This window comes from Ailuropoda melanoleuca, chromosome 2 (assembly GCF_002007445.2).
Source record: "Ailuropoda melanoleuca isolate Jingjing chromosome 2, ASM200744v2, whole genome shotgun sequence".
NCBI classification, from domain to species: Eukaryota; Metazoa; Chordata; class Mammalia; order Carnivora; family Ursidae; genus Ailuropoda; species Ailuropoda melanoleuca.
The window spans coordinates 116,501,468-116,516,030 of record NC_048219.1 but is presented as its reverse complement, the minus strand read 5'-3'; the positions used below and the strand labels follow the sequence as shown (position 1 = coordinate 116,516,030).

The window sequence follows — 14,563 nt, the reverse complement described above, 5'->3', positions numbered from 1 at the left end:
GCATCATTAACTTCACCCTGTCCCTCATAGCCCATATTTAATTAATTAGGAAATCCTATTGATTCTACCTTCAAAATATGTCCCATAATCCAGCCACTTCTCATCACCTCCACTACTATGAACTTGGCCCAAGCTACCATTATCTCTTGTTTGGATCTGAAACAAGTCTTAACACGTCTCCCTCCACCCACAGTCCAGTCTTAACAGCAGATTGAGTGACCCTCTTCAGGCATAAGCTACATCTTGTCATTCCTTCAACCTAAACTCACCTATAGCTTTTGATATTACTCAAAAGAAAAGTCGAAGTCCTTGGTATGGCCTATAAGGCCCTGTTACCTTCCTCCACCCCACCACCCATGTTACCTCTCTGAACTCCCTGATTTCCCCCCCATCTCTCCGCTCCAGGCACACTAGCCACAGCACTCCTCCTAGAACAGATCAGACACTGTCCCACCATCGCACTAAATGTGCCCCTTTGCCTGGAATGACATCTCAGATGACCAGATTAATTGCCCCTCATTTTCTTCTTGTCTAAACTGAATGTTTTCAGTGAGGCCTGCCCTAGACATCCTATCTCAAACTTCCCCATCCCTCCCTAACACCTTATAATTTCCTCTACTACCCTATTTTTATCCTTAGCAATTTTCACTACCTAACGAAACATATATTTTCTTTATTTGCTGCAGTTTTTGCCTGTTATCTCCACTCAAATATAAGTTCTATCACGGCAGGGCTTTACACCATTATATTTAACTGCTGTATCCCCAGAACATAGAATTTTCCCTTGTATATACCAGGTATTAGTAAATAACTTGTGAATGAATGAATGAGTCTCTAGGCATTGACTTCATTTACAGGAGCCACATTCTCATCATTTATGTTTGATTTTTCCTAATGAGGTGTCAACATTGTAAATTGTGAAGGAAACAATGTTTTGAAACTTGGTTTTTGGTTTTTTTTTTTAAGACAAATCCATTAACAAACTGAAAAATAACTTCGTTCTACTATGAAGTTATATACTGGCTTAACTAGGAAAAGGAGTTCATCAGAATTTCTAAACTTAGGTCATGAGAAGGATTAAATGAGAATATATAGGTTTAAAGTATTTTTAATAAGAAGTAATAAGGAAGCAAAATTGTCTCTACTTTCTGATAATGAAATCTATAACTAAAAGAACCTAGAGAATTGACTGAAAACCTATTAGAAAAATCTGAGAATTAAGGAAAGTGGCTGGTTGCATTAATTTAAAAAGTAAATAACATTCCTTTATAGAAAAAAAATAACCCATTAGAGAATATCATGACAGGGGCACAGGGTTTGCTCTTACAGCAACAAAACAAATGAAACATTACAAAAAATTAAGAATTATGTAAAACCTACATGAATAAAATGTTAGAACGCTATTAAGAAAGGTAGAGTAACTTAAATAATCAAAAAGATAGGTCTTGATGAAATTCCCCCCCCCAAAAAAATTTAGTACCTATCAAAATGCAAGATACAACTTTAGGCATTGGGGCTACATCAGTGAATGAGAAAGATAAGATCTCTGTCTTAATAATATTTCAAAAGCATTAAGAGTTCAATCTTTCCAAAACCAAACTCATAAAGCACTGCCCCAAATTCAGTCTTATCTCAGTGACTCCCACACCTAAGAAAGATACCACCAAGTATGCAAGCCAGGAACGTAGCATCATCTTTGATACTGATCTCTCCCTTACCATCTAAATCCAAGCCATCAACAAGTCCTATTGATTTTCTCTACTAAACATTTCTTGTTTGTGTCTCCTCTCCATCTCTACTACCAACACCTGAACCGCAGTCATCACTGTCTCTTGCTGGACAATAAGTTTCCTCACACTACCTGACCTGTCTTCAGCCAGATCTCCTAAAGGTAGCAAATGTAATTCTTTCTGAAAGAAAAATTTTTAATGGCTCCTCATCATTAAGATCTTAACTCAAACATCTGTTCTATGTGGAAGACATTCATGACTAGTCATACGTTCTTATCCTATCATATACTTTAGTTTGTCCTCTGTCCCAGGTGATATTTTTGGTCTCTCTTAGAAACTATACACTTTATGAGGATAGAAACCATACCTCTTTGGTTTTCACTGTATTTCTAGTGCTTAGCATAGGATCTGGCACATAGTAGATGCTAACTAAATAATTGTATACAGTGCTGCCCTTCGATCTGGCTAAGATGGGCCCTTGTCACAGTCCTATTCTCTAGAGCCTCACTCCATTATAAACACAGAGAGAGAGAGAGAGAGAGAGAGAGAGAGAACTAAAGAACATGCAGACACCTCTGTTATGTGACTTTCAGGACATAGCACACGGCAACCCATAACCTTGAATATCCATTCTCATCATTTACACACTTTAGAAATCAGGGAAATGTTTCTTCTCATTTCTTGCTCTAAATCCCCCAAACAAAAATGTAACTGCAAATGTTTGAGGTTTGGGTTCGCGCTGACTTTAGGAAAGGAACTCTGCTTCAGATGAGTAGCAAATGTACAATTAGGTAAGAGAAAAGACAAATTAATCATCTTGTCAAATCCTTCCTCTCAGACAGTATGAACGCAAGAGATTCTTGCAAAACAAGTATCATTTCCCAGAAGTGTCTAGCATCTTTCCTGCTTCTTTTCATGTTCCAATGCATTGCTCTGGAAGTCCTTACAAACCAACACAGTATTTAACATGAGAATTTTTCACATGTCAGGATGGCAAAGCTAAAACCACCTCAGGGTTGATGAAAGTGTGGGGAAATGGACACTCTTTATTATTGCTAGGACTTGAATATGGTGTTAAAATTTTAGGAAGTAATTTTAAAATATACATCAAAATTTCAAGTCTTATACCCTGGAGAGGCAATATATCCCAGGGGTTATGAGCACAAGCCCCAGATCCAGAAAGAATTGAATCAAGTGATTCTGTCACTTCCTTGCTATGTGATTTTTGTGCAAGTTTCTTAACCTCACTATGCCTCAGTTTCTCCATCTGTGAAATGGTAATAAGAATAGTACCTACCTCATACTTCCTAAAGTTTTGAGGGTTAAAAGGGATACTGGCTGTATAGTGCTTAGCCCTGATCTTGGCTCATTGTAAGAACACTTGGCTAGTATCAGATTTCACCATCTTCCTTCTCCTCCTCCAACTCCCCCTCATCATCATTATTATCACCATTAGACCAATACTCTGTCTATATAATTTATCTTCACAATTGGAAAGCCCTGTAGTTAAAGGTCATAAAAATAATAAAATAGATCCATATATAATCATAAGGAAAGATGCCCATAATAAACCATTTAAATAAGGAATATTCCACAAAAACATCGCTGATCCTATTTTGGTATCATCTACAGTGTGATTTATAAATTATATATGTAAATGAAATAGAAAATTTCTAAAATGATGCACAAAAACTTAAAAGTGGCTACATTCGGGTTATCTGGTTTGGGGGAAGGATTTGTTAATCATTTTATACTCTTTTATACTGCTTGAATTTTTACATACATACTTAGCACTTTTATTATTAAAATTTTAAATTTATTAATTTTTTTTCAGTTTTAGTCTTAAAGTCATTAATGTTCACCAATTTCAGGACTTATCCTTCTTTGGCACAAGGAAAGACTTTTCATTCTCCCTTGTGGTCTGACTGAAGCCATGTGACTACTTCCGGCCACTGAACTATGAGTGACTGTGACATGTATCACTTCTGAAACAAGGTAGTTAAGAGTTCGACATCACCAGGTCTTTCTTTTTGTGTCTAGGCAATCTTGGGAGACATGAAGGAGCTGTTGTGGCTATTAAATAAGACAGCAGAATTTCTTGGGGCGCCTGGGTAGCGCAGTCCTTAAGCGTCTGCCTTCGGCTCAGGGCGTGATCCCGGCGTTAGGGGATCGAGTCCCACATCGGGCTCCTCCGCTGGGAGCCTGCTTCTTCCTCTCCCACTCCCTTGCTGTATTCCTTCTCTCGCTGGCTGTCACTCTGTCACATAAATAAATTTAAAAATCTTAAAAAAAAAACAAAAACAAAAACAGCAGAACTCTTACCACAATTTGAGAAATGCTATATATAAATTTTTTTCTTTTTTTCAATTTTCAACTCTCCATGGGTTAAGGGAAGTCCTCCCACCTTTTATATCTTAAGAGGCTAGAGGGGTGTACTGGATTATGGAAAGGGTCTCATAAGTGTTTATGAATGGTACTATTCATTATATATATATATATCCTTCCCTCATCCCAAGACACGGCCCTGCAAGTTGTAGTATATGTCATTGAAACTTAAAAGCGTGTATTGGGCCTACTATTTTCAAAAACAGATAAGAAATGAAAGGAAACTAAGTAATCACAGAAAGTTTCTGGAATTCAGGTGCATTTAGATTGTTTGCAACAATCTCCATATGCAGCATGCATTCAATAAGCACGTTTCAAATATCTATTTGTACCAGGAGCCTGGAAAACAGATAACTAAGACTCAGAGCCAGATCTCACCAGGTCCACAGCGTAACTGGAAAGGAACACCTGCAAACAACTAACGAGAAGGTAAGCACGGATTGTGCTATGCATGGGGTGTTATGGCGAGATAGAGAAGCACATGGCTATGTATTCCTAGGGTCAAATAGGCTATACATATAGTGTTGAAGTTCAGACGTGTCCCAACTAAAGGTATTTAAAATAAACTCATGCTAACCTGCCTTTATTTCCTGAAAAAAAAGAGGGAATATTTTTGAACTATGCTTGCACAAATTTTTTTCATAAAGATGTACTTCTATTTAATTTGGCTCTACCTAGAGTTACATAGAAGTATTTGCACTGCTGTTTGAATTATTTGATGACTTCTCATTAGAGATTGATAAACAGTGGTTTAATACTTTAAACACATGAAATTCAGTCCAAAATCAGATTTATAGCAGGGTGGTAATTTAATGGAAAGCCATGCCTACAGCTCACAAAGCCAGAGGTGTGATCAGATTGCGTATCGAGCAGCGGATGGCGGGAAGATGCTTACTCAGCATGGCACTCTTATCATGTTTCACCACTTAAGGTGTAGGTGGAAAAACCACAGGTTAAGGTCACAAACAAAATAAGATATAAGTTACATGAAACCTGATATCGGACATGCATTTTATCTCCAGGTACCTCTTGAATAAAACTTTTGTCAACTGAACTCAGAGTTAACAACTGCCCCCCACCAAATCTGTAGTTTATATTTTGTGCGAAACACAAAAACTCAACTGGTAGAAAGTGAAATTTCTTTTTTTTTTTTTAAAGATTTTATTTATTTATTCTACAGAGATAGAGACAGCCAGCGAGAGCGGGAACACAAGCAGGGGGAGTGGGAGAGGAAGAAGCAGGCTCCCAGCGGAGGAGCCTGATGTGGGGCTCGATCCCATAACGCCGGGATCACGCCCTGAGCCAAAGGCAGACGCTTAACAACTGCACCACCCAGGCGCCCCAGAAAGTGAAATTTCTTAAGTATATATAAGCTTTGTTTATACAATCAAGACCTAAACAATCTTGTGTCCACTTTGTTGGACTGTTTATTCTGGGGCAGCTCTTAATCCTGTAAATATAGATGTTATCGCCAAATCTGATCATCCATATGGACATTTTCCAACCTCATTGCAGGGACTAACAAGTTGATAATTCTCTGCTCTCCCACATTCCTGTCTGGTCACACTGATGTTATAGCTCAGTTCTTTATTTCTCTACATTGTCCCTTTCTCAAATTCTCAGGATTTTCAGCACAAAATATGAATCGTTGCTTGCCAGACATTTAATTTGGGTTGTGATTTATAGTTCTCAAAAATGATACTTGAATTTTATTGTCCCATCTCATAAAATGTTCAAATCTTTCTGCAGATTTTAAGAATATTTATGTTCTTTAACCCAGTAATTTTACTTTTTGAAAGCCATCCTAAATATATATATATATATTTATTTATCAAACATATATATCATATATATCAAAATAGATACAGGAAGCTTATCAAAACTAAATATGCAACAAGATGGGATTACAAAATAGAATATTATGCAGCCATTAAAAATCATGTTGAAGATTGATAAATGATCAAAGAAATATTCATTGTATGTTAATAAATATCAAAAATAGATCAGATTACAAAATGTTATATACAGTATGATCCCAAGTTAATAAATACATGCACAGAGAAGACCAAAAGGGCGTGTAGCAAGACGTTAACAGCTACCATGTCTGGTGAATAAGAATGTAAACTCTGCATTTTCTTATTCAGTTGCTCCCAAATTACCTAACATTTCCTCAATAAACACATAATTAAAAATATGAAATATATTCACATACACAGAGCTCTCCCCCTTCCTCCAGGGCTTAGTGAGCACATCCACCAAGTGCAATCACTTCATAAGTGGAATGAAACAACATCCAATGATACTCAGTCACTATTTACTATTGAAAGGACAGTTATTTTGCAAAACTTAAGGCCTCATCCAGGTCAGAAAATAAGTATGACTCAAAATCCTGACGCTAACACTAAAATGTGTCTATCTCACAACAAGGCAGTCAAGTGCTGACAGCTCAGCTCTAAAGGGCCATGTCAGTTCCTGTTGGCTCAGATCCTCGTCAGGCTTGCTGTTCTAGTCAAATGTACCTCGCTTTCATACAAACACTAAAAATGAGTTCTAACATCTCCAATCCCATTTGGCTGGGCTGGACTAGGACAGGTGAGGACACGGAGCCTCACCAAGACAGTCAACCCCTGAAATTCGAAGACTGGAGTCCGACTGCACTTAGAACTGATGGGCCCCTTCCGGATCTGAAGTTGTTCAGTTCACTGGTTCCCAGACTTTTACATTTTATTGGCCTATTTGAAGCAAAAATTAAGTAGCTACATAGTTAAAACCTTTATTTTGCTACCTTTTATTCTTTCCATAATTATAAAAGAAAGCACATTTTTATCTGAAAACATTAGAAGGGCATGATCCCAAAATAAGATATTGAGCTTCTAAGAAAAATCGTTTTCATTACATTGTAACATATGTGCGACACCGTCCAGTTAAAATATTATCGCCAAATGGAGGTGATCCTTAGGCTGGTATTTGGGAACTCCTGAACCAGCTGACATCTGGTGATTTCTCTGAGAGGCTCTCTCTCAGAGGCTAAGGTGGTTTCATTGTGGAACTGAGGAACTTATCATAAAACAAGCCAAAGTACAAAGATTTATTTGTTCACCCAGGACTGACATACTCCAGAGAACAATCAAGGGATTGCTTTTTTTGGTAAGCCATTTCAAAATTTTCTGGAGGGTAAAAGGAGCATCAGAGATCTACCTCTTTTAAGAACATTACATCATCATTATGAATTTTGGGTTTTTAGAATGTTCACAATAGAACCCATCTCATTGTAAATGGGTGCCAGAGTCCCTTCAGTCTTGCTAGAATCCTTGAACTTAGACAAGAGCCAAAACCAAGGTATACTTACTGTCCTGGGACACATGGAAAACGAAGGGGCATGAGGCAAGTTTACCCTACAAATTAACACAGATACCTTTTATCTCCATGTGGCAAAGAGCAACAAATAATCATAAAAGATCAAAATCACAATTCGAAATCTCACTTCTACACCAGCAAAATCCGCTCATCTGGGACAGATTTTTCCTCATTATCCTTGTTATTTGCCAAGCCACCCAGATCATTCAAGAATATTTCCTAGCCAAGTCATGGCTCACTTATCCTAGTGTATGCATGATGGAAATACTAACTAATCACTCACTTTTTTTTGTCTCAAAATCATTATGTAGTAGTTTTAGTCAGTGAAAGTTTTAACAAGAACCAAGGAGCAGTATGGTGATTAACACAATATAATAAAATAAAATTAAAAAAAAAAAAAAAAAAGAACCAAGGAGCAAAATAAAGGTAAAGTAAAAGGAGATTCCCTGCAGGTGGCTGTTTTAGACTAATAAGCTTTAGGTAGTACTTAGACAAAGGTCAACATTTATAATCATATTTTCTTCATAGTTTCTTAGTCCAAATTCAAAGGTAGTGGTTTCTTTTATGAATATTTTATCAGATCAGAATAAATGCAACATTTTATTTGGATTACACCACTCAGAGAAAGGGGGAAATAGAGAAAGGCCAATAAATCTTGAAGAGTTAATTATTTATACAGAGAAAATTTACTTTGTATGTTGTGACTTGCTTTATTGGTACACTGCAGTTCAATTTAGATCAAGAAGCAGAAAGATTATTGTTTCCCAACAGAGACGTATCATAAATAAATACAGCAGAGAATTTTTTTGTATTTGAGCCAAACCATCTACAAATAATCAAAATAAAAGTTTAAATACATTCCTAAAATTCCTCAAGTTGAAACTCTTGAAATGACATTTAGCTACACTTAGCCCTGAAAGTTCAGTGGTGGAGCTAATCAGGTCAGGGTCGTCTTCTACAGGTGATGGAACTAGAGGGCTGGCACCATAATCATCTCATCTTTGCTAGCATGTTTACTGGCTCTCTGGTTCATGTTAGTTTACCTAGAAAACTGTTCCAAATACCTCACCATTCTGTGGACAAGACTGTACAATCATATGACATGACACTTTGGTTACCAGAAAGGTCCAGCCATGATCTGAACTATAGACCTTTAATTATCATTACTTGCAATACTGAAGTTAAAATCTCTGTTAACCTAACAGAAAATAAAATAAGAGAAAACTCTAGAGCAAAGTTTAATTCCCTGGCATAAAGTAGGTACTCAATAAATATTGATTGAATTGGATGGATGGATGAATGGATGGGTGATTGCAGGAAGAATTATGAAGCCTGACCACTACAGATGTCAACCCCACAGACTGCAATTCTGTGACAGGTTGTCTTGACCCCAAGAAAAGTTACGAAATTATGACAGTTATAAAACAATGCCAGTTATAAGAATGTCCCATATTTGTGGCATGTTTTCTAGGATAGAAATAAATTTCTCTAGTTTAAAATCAAATTAGACCTCTACCCCCCACACGCACACAGTTTACTCTGTCGTTGGGTCTTCCTTGAAATACATTCTGCTATGAACACACCTAGGAAAGATTTCCCCCATTATTTGAAGACCTCAATTTATCTCCTAATTTCCCTCCAGAATTGTAAAAACATCTCCCATTTATTGATCCCTAAATATGCACCAACCACTATATAATGGATTTCAGATCCATGAACTCATTTGATGCTAATAAAAATAAAAATCCTATATATACATGTATTAATTCAACGTGGATTTATTAAGTACCTTCTATGTATCAAGCAATGTTTTAAGAACTCAGAAATTATTCAGTGACAAAAATGGACAAAAATCTCTGTTCTCAGAGAGCTTACGTTTCAGTCAGGTGGGAAAGGGGGTAAACAGTGAGGCTGTTTATTTTGTCATAATCATCCTTACTTTGAAGATGAAGTAACTAATGTTCAGAGATTTAAATAACTCTCTAAAGAAGACCTTGATTGTAAATGATAGATTTGAGGATTCAAGTCTGGGACCCTGGCCCCAAAGCCTGTGTTTATCATAGGCCACAGGTTTAGGTCATACTGCCTCCACTCTTGGAACTGAGCTAGCATGGTGCCAAGTACTTGGAGTCCAAATTAGACTGTCCAAGTTTTGGTGGAATTTAACTGGCTACATGGTAGACATTGTCAAATGCCAGTCATCTTCACAGCTGCTGAATAAAGCCAAACCTCCCTGTCTCTCCATCTGTGATCCATAACCTTCAACTAAGATCAAAGGCAGCCTGGCAAGCTTCATGCTATGGTACTTAATGCAGTTCCAGTCCAATCCCTGCCAGGCATAAGAGGATTATACTTCTTCCTCCCTTTTGGTTATATAGGAACATGTGATAAGTTCTGACCAATATGTTGTGAATATAAGTAAATGTGTCACAGGATGGAATATTTAATTTCTAATTCACTATCTCTCAGAACCATCTCTTTCTTCTTGTATTAAGCCCAGAAATGTGCAAGATGGTGGTGGTTCCAACAGCATGGAGACCTGAGTAATCACAGCGAGCAGAACCCCTCACTGATCCATGATGGACAAGGAGCATGAGTGAGAATAAACTTTTGTTATTTAAGCCACTGGAACTTTGAAGATTTTTGTTACACAGCACAACCAAGCTGATCCCTTTTTCAGCTGGACACAGGCAATTCCTAAATATTTTCCTCTTGATTATAATTATGTGGCAGTAAAGGTAAATTAAATAAAAGTAAGTATAAAACAGTCTAGAAATTAACCATATGATGTCTGGTAGAGAAGATATTAGGAAGCTGGGGTGCCTGGGTGGTTCAATCAATTAAGCATCTGACTCTTGATTTCAGCTCAGGTCATAATCTCAGGGTTGTGAGACCGAGCTCATGGGCATGGAGCCTGCTTAAGATTCTCTCTCTTCCTTTCTGTCTGTCCTCCCCCCACCTCACTCACACATGTGTGTGCACACTTGTACTCTCTAAAAAAAAAAAAAAGTGAAGAAAAATACATACAGAGAATTTTAAAGGAAAGGAAAAAAACACTGTAAGAAAAAGATCTTAAAATGCTAATAAGGAAGAATTAATGCAATAAAAAAATGAAGAGATCCTTCTCTCTGCTTAAGCCCAGAAGTTACCACGCACAATATGAAGATTAAAAGAAAAAATAATAAAGTTGACTATTTAATTCATTAATGCATTTATGTCTTTTTATTATTCTCATCATTTGAGCCCTTCCCCAAGTAAAAATAAACTCTGGGAAGACAAGATATAAGTGTCCGTGTTCCTGAGTGTCAAAATCTTTGAATAAAATTGAAAAAGTCAGATATGACTTCTTCAACACACAGAGTCAGAGAGGAAAGCCCCCAAGAACCAAGACACCACCTGCATTTACATCTTCCAAATGAAAAGTGAAAAAGGAACAAATGTGGTCTCATTACTTTCCATCAAGGGCAAGATTCTTACCACAACAATGCCTATTGCACCAGATTATCAAACACAGAATCACATTGTAACTTCTGGAAAATAGAGAATGCTTACATAGAACGGAGCCAAAACACCTCCATATAGGTATACCTCACCTCGAATGCCTCAGTTGTTACAGGAAAAAAAATCTATGTCATGAGAACAGGGGAAACTGAATAATAGGGGCAAAAGAAACTTTCTGTATTAAAGTTTCCTAAACTAAAATTATTCTTAAAATTTGTTGTAATTTACCTTTTCTGCACTTACTAACTCTTACCTTTTTAATGTAAGTTGCATTTATACCTGTGTTAAAGTTTACCCTTTGGCAATAAGAAGTCACTTTCTGGCAGGATTATATTAATACCTATTTTATGATATTGGGTTCAAACACTTACATTACTCTAAATAGAAAGCGGAAGATTGTATAATAGGCCCCATTTTATGACAACCTAGGACCACAGCCATGGGTGGGAATAATTGAAAGTACCTAAAAGTTGGTATTTCCAAACCTATGGGAAAACTGTTCCATGTATATCAACAAGCTACAGGTGTCATCCAAATCCTTAAATGGTCATCAATGATGATGTAGCCGATGAAAGCTTGCAGTGAATGTCCCCATAGAACAGGCAGCATAAAATCAAATACAGACTAATATTAACTGGCCAAAAGGGAGAGACTGGGCTAATTCGTAGAATTATAGGATCCTTAAAATTCAACCAAATTTGTTCCCATGACCACAATCCATTTGAACTGACATTTTTTCTATACAAGTTCCTCAGATAAAAGTTTCAAAGAAGATAGGACCCTTCACACAAGTCATAATTCCTTACGCACACTTTTTCAATTAGAAAGAAGCAAGACTTAGGGGAATTATACCAACCAAAAAGTACTCAAAGATATACCTCATAGACTTTAAGTGCCCATAAAGCTGACTAGTCCATAAAAGCAACCCGTGTTCTTGGAATTGTTAAATATCACCTTCTGGATGCATAACGTAATACTTACGTGTTGCAGATAGCTCTTGGCTAAATACTGTGTCATGCTCTGTACATAATTCTTGGCTAAAATAAAAGGTCAATCAAATATTTCTCTCCACAAATTAATATCAACACATAGCTTAGTTCAATTGGACAGAATATTAATTTGACGAAGTTTGTGTATCCTCCAGCAATATGACCTGGTTATATTCATTCACTTTTTGTAGTGCTGCCACAGAACACACTCATGATCTAGGATGGTTCTCTACGTCATTTCTGTAATATTCCCAGAGCCAGTGTAGTAATGCACTCACCATATACAATTACTATAGATCTTTAAATGAATCCGTGTTTTTAGAATCGCATGTTACGTGTTAGAGAGGAACCAATAGAATAAAGAAGATAAAGGGACATGTTTACTGCACACCTATGAGCGGAAGGATCTTTGAACACATGATACGTATGTGTCCAACCCCGTGGACATGATGCTTATTATGCAGATGAGGAAACTGAGGCTCAGAGAGTTTAGTAACCCGAGCAGAGGTGCCAAGTTATGAAAGATGCTACCTTAAACTCAGGTCTACCTGACTCCAAAGTCTATGTACTTCCCAACATACGAGGTAGTTCAATCTCACCTATCCCTACACAACAAAACCTATTGTCCCTTTTCCAGACCCTTGGCTACTGGCTGCCAGCAGTGGCGCATTGCGACAGGCACATTTGTACTGCACACACTTTCACATCAGGTTTGTTCCCCCTAACTGGATGTACTTCTTCCTCCCTAACTATGCAAACATTGCTCTCCCTTCAAAAGCCATCTTCTATTCGAAGTCTCACTTCCCCACCGGCCCACTCCTCTCTCAAATGTGAATTGCACAATTTGGCTTCTGTGAGCAAAATTTAGTTTTGGGTATGTCCTTTCTTGAACTGTTTTCTAAGTAGACGATTATTTCAATCCCAGTTACATTATAAGTTCTTTTATTTTAGGGGTTTTTGGGGGCTTTTTTTTTTTTTTTGGCATTCTCCTATTGTTCTCCTCGGCGCTAAAATGTCATTAGTACAAATGCTTCTCTGCTGTTGAATATGCTAAATTTATGCCATGTAAATATGTCTCCGTCTTCATGAAAGATATCATTGACTCTTCTTATAATAAATGAAGAGGTGATGTCATGTACAAAAATTGTACTGAACTGGGAGTTAAGAGACCTCAGTTGATATTCCATGCAATAAACTAGTTGTGCCATTTGGGACAAGCAATACAACTTCAGTACATCTGAGTTTCTTCATCTGTAAAAGAAAGGATTTAGACTAGATGTTACCTAAACAGAGTGCTTATTCTTGCATATTTTAAATTGTGTTTCTAGGAAAAAAAATCATAACTGTGGCCATGTGCTTTTGCAGCCAGGCTTACCCAGATTTTTCTCCACCCAGAGAGAGTTCTCCCTTCAGCATCTTCCCCTTCACTGGTAAGGGCCAGCAGATGCAACACGGTAAATAGAGAAATTTCCAGAAGCTCTTTCCAAATTATAGCCAGTTTCCCAAAGCAAGCTTCCATCGATGCACACAGATACATTTAACACATGTGTTTCAGTAAATATGATTTGTTACCAAAAATCACAATGGTGTCTATTTTTATATTCAGACTTCCACCTATGCACAGTGCTCCAGGAGTAAAATCATTCGTTCACATAAGACTTGAGTCAAAGTCAGTCGCGTCTCGCCAACCATCCTGACTTTCCTTACACTGTAGCTTTTACTCAAGTGATCCACATGCATTACGAGTGGGAGATGAATTCAAATTTTTTAAATGGAGACTTCATCAAGTTTACTAATAATCTAGGAAATAGCTAGCTATTTAACGTATGATCACGTATCCGAGGAGAACCTTAAAATCAAACCAGCACAAATCATAACCGGAAGAAGTATAATACAATTACAGAGGTATACAGCATTATTACAAACCAATTGTTTCCTTCATGCTTGCTTTCCTTAATTCATCGTTTCATGTACCCACCCATTCATCCATCAGACACAAAGTTACTAAGCATCCACTGTCGATCAACAGCCGATCCAGCTGCTCAGTTTCAATTTTGGCACGTTACATGACGTGCAAGGCATTATTTTATTGCCAGAACATGTTATGTATGTGTAAACAAATAAGCATCTCAAAGAAAGTTTAACTATAGAGGAAAAGCATAAAAATCCTGTTATCTAACTTAAGGAAAAGTCTCCCAAAAGTCAGAAGAAAAGAAGGAAAGCTACCCAGAGTAGGAATGATATTAACTTCATCTGCACAGACAGAGAAAACCATGGTTGGTAAATTGAATAAAGTCATGTGCTCAGAAATGACAGAGAAACAACCCATATAAACATATATTCTGTTTGAAAGAAATAACCATAGTTATGAATTTGGTTATATCTTGTTCTTTACGGGCAAACATAAATTTTCCAAAACACTAGTGCCATTTCACCTTTCAATATTTACTTTATGTCAAATAGCGACCAAATGTAACTCATTAGAATTATATTTTTGCTGTATTATTTCCTATGCTCTATCCACGCTGAACATATCTTGGGACAAATGCACTTTACAACTGATAAATTATTCAATCATTAATAGATACTCTACTGAGAAAT

The 14,563-nt window shown here is 37.0% G+C and overlaps 1 long non-coding RNA gene across 1 annotated transcript; it reads left to right on the top strand.

The window, feature by feature from the left end:
* The first annotated feature begins 3,340 nt into the window (after window positions 1-3,340).
* LOC105236157 lies at window positions 3,341-10,092 on the top strand. The gene is made up of 3 exons (XR_002142053.2): window positions 3,341-3,725; window positions 4,451-4,544; window positions 9,968-10,092. It is a non-coding gene; the product is annotated as an uncharacterized LOC105236157 (long non-coding RNA).
* The last annotated feature ends 4,471 nt before the right edge of the window (window positions 10,093-14,563 follow it).